Consider the following 3055-nt stretch of genomic DNA (forward strand, 5'->3'; position numbering starts at 1 on the left):
GGCAGCAGGCTCGTGACAGCCTGTGTTCCCAGGCATTGCAGGAGTTCCAGGAAGAGGCAAGACAGTTCTTACAATGTGACCCAGTAGGAGAGCCATTGGTGAGGTCTTGCACAGTGAGGTTAGTGTGTGCAGTCTCCAGGCTGATAGAAGTTCTTGATGAAGAAGTCGCCGCCTGCACCATATGAACAAGGGCGTGGCCGGACAGTCGTGTGGCTGCCAGATCCCAGCTCAGCCACAGGCCCCTACCACTCCACAACACAGAGCCTGGGCTCTGGGTTCTGTGGTAGATATGAGGTCCTGGGTAGTGGGGAATGGAGTGGAAGTGCTGGGAAAAGGGATAACAGGACAAACTGAATCTCATGCGCACAGAAAGGAAGGAGAGCATTGCAAAACAAGAAAGGGGAACAGAAATATCTCATTGCATTGTAGGGCAGCGGGGGCAAAGAGGAGGCCACCGCACTGCATCCAAGGCTGTGCAGTGGCGATGGTGCCTTCAGCCACCAGGAAAGGAGACTTTGCCACGCTCCCCTGCATGTGGCGTGGCACAGGCGACACGCGCATTTCTACAAAGCCTCCCTCCCGTGTGACTTGTGGCACGTGCGAAGAAGAAAAGCGGCCCCTAGGGGCAGAGGGTCCAGGAACTCTGCTGCTGCCCGTGCACCTCATTCCTTGAAACCTACTCTGCTTAGAACAACACAAACTAAACGCCGCCCTGTGGGCCGCGTCCCTGCACCACCAACCAGGCGCCTCCAGAACGCGCTCCCAGGAACCCAGAAGTTTGCTGGTGTGTGTTTGCGGCGCCCGCGGACCTCGAAACTGAAAGCTGGAGGGCCCGGAGTCTGGCCCCAGCCAAAGGCCCGCGAGCGCCGCTGCCGCAGCCGCCGCCCCAGCGGAGAGCACGCCGCTCCGCTGCAGTTGTCTTCACTGCCTCAGCGGGCCGGGGGCAACAGTGAGCCGCGGCGGCGAGAAACCGAGGTACCGGCGTGGCGGCCGCCCCAGCCCGGGCTGGGAGAACCGAGAGAGTGGCAGCGAAAATTCTCTGCGTTCTGGAAGGAGGGTGCGGGCAGGAGGAGGTAGAGGACGCCTTGTAAGCAGAGCGAAAACAACGTTCAACGTCGGTACCAGGATGGCCGAGTGGTTAAGGCGTTGGACTTAAGATCCAATGGACATATGTCCGCGTGGGTTCGAACCCCACTCCTGGTAGCTTCCCGTTTTTCTCTTAAATTATTTTATTTTTTAAAAATACGAATCTCACGGAACACACCACGCCTTGGACATTAGAATTCCGACTTCTGGCTGGGAGAAGCGCAACGCTCACATGCAAAGTCCTACTTCCCACCAAGAGACCGCGCAGGCGGCGGTCCTCAGAGCTCCGCTCACCTTCCCAGTTGCGGGGCGGGAGGCGGCCGGGAGGGGGAGGGCTGTGACCTGGAGGGTATTTTTAAAACTGCCTCTGCAAAAAAGTAAAAAATGCATCTCTTTTTTTCCCCCCTCTCTCTCTCCCTTTTTTTTCCCCCCGCCAATGTTAATTTTGTGCACACAACCCTTCTATTAACTCCTAGAAGGCGGAGACTGTATCATCCTAGATGTAAAATGCACTCCAACTTGGGTTCGGCTTAGAATTTTTAAATACAGCGTGGTCAAGTTTTTTTTTCTTCTTCTTCCTTTAAAATTGTTTGTTTAATGAGAGCCATCTAAGAATTTTTAAAAGTTGCAAGTACAATGCAAATAACTTCTTTTCCTCTCTTGAATCATTTAAAAGTAAAATACCGAGTGGATGCCCAAGTACTACTATTAAAATCAGGAAATTAACATTGATGATTTAATACCATCTAATCCTCGGTCCGCATTCGGTCACCACTTGTCGCAAGAATGTTCTTTATAGCAAAAGGCTCCTCTTCAGAATGATGCGTTGCATTTACTTGTCCTGTCTCCTTCGGCTTCTTCCGTGTGGATCAGCTCCTCAGCCTCTGCTGACTTTCATGATCTTGACACTTCTGTTGACAAGCCAGCCGGTTTGTAGAATGTCCCTTTGTCAGTCTAGGTTTTCTGGTGTTTCCTCCTGATGAGATCCAGGCTCTGTTTATTTAGCAGGACTTCCACAGAAGCCATGCCGTGTTCTCACGGCAGCCTCTCAGGCGGCATGATTTCCGTGTGGCCTGCTTCTCTGCCAGGCTTCTCCTCTATAAAGTTACTGTTTTCCCTTTGTGATTAGTACCTGTTTTAGAGGGAAGTGCTTTGAAGCTGTGTAATATCCCGTGCCTTATCAAATTTTCATTTTATTCAATTATTTATGGAATTATAAGTTATGTACTTACGTACCCATGATGCCCTATTTTAATTAATGGTTACAATCCATTCATTCATTTTGATGCTCAGGGTGTCTCAGATTGGGCCAGTGACAGCCCATTCAAGCTGACTTTTGACCTGTCTGCATTATTCTTTAGCACTTCCTTACTTCTTACTCCAAGACAGTCCAGATTTACCTTGTGCTTTCCTGACCCAGTACTAGAATCAGCCATTTTCCAAAGATCCTTGGTTCCTTTTAGTGGAGAATGATATCTAGAAACCAAGGTCTCAGTGCTAGGTGTGCTCATTGCTTTTGAGGTGTTGCTACTCCCAGGCCCTCTGGGTAGACAGAATTAAGGAGTGTGTGTGTGTGTGTGTGTGCGCGTGTGTGTGTGTGTGTGCATATTTATCTATTTGTATATTTATCTATATAAATATATATCTATGTTTATTCATATATCTTTATGTATATCAAGGAGTTTATATATACCTCCAATTCTGATCCAACACTATAGACTTTGTTTTATTTTGTCTCCCCGTCCATGTTTGTAACTCCCTGAATTCCTGCCTCCCCAATGCAGATCTATACATTGCTTACGCTCACGTAATGGCTTTAGAATTGAATTGTTCAAAAAGGAAAGAGAAAAAGAGTGTCTACAAATTTTGGAAATAAACATCCTGCCAGCAACTGAGAACAGGCTCTGAGCCACTCACTATTAGATACTTGGGATGTGCAGATAAATAACCCGGCCTCTGTCTCAGTGAG

General features: G+C 48.9%; 1 non-coding gene across 1 annotated transcript; it reads left to right on the forward strand.

Annotated features, from left to right (window-relative positions):
• Positions 1 to 1120: 1120 nt before the first annotated feature.
• Positions 1121 to 1203, forward strand: TRNAL-UAA (transfer RNA leucine (anticodon UAA)). The gene has a single exon. It is a non-coding gene; the product is annotated as a tRNA-Leu (tRNA).
• The last annotated feature ends 1852 nt before the right edge of the window (positions 1204 to 3055 follow it).

The sequence above is a fragment of the Pongo pygmaeus genome, chromosome 5 (genome assembly GCF_028885625.2).
Source record: "Pongo pygmaeus isolate AG05252 chromosome 5, NHGRI_mPonPyg2-v2.0_pri, whole genome shotgun sequence".
NCBI lineage: Eukaryota > Metazoa > Chordata > Mammalia > Primates > Hominidae > Pongo > Pongo pygmaeus.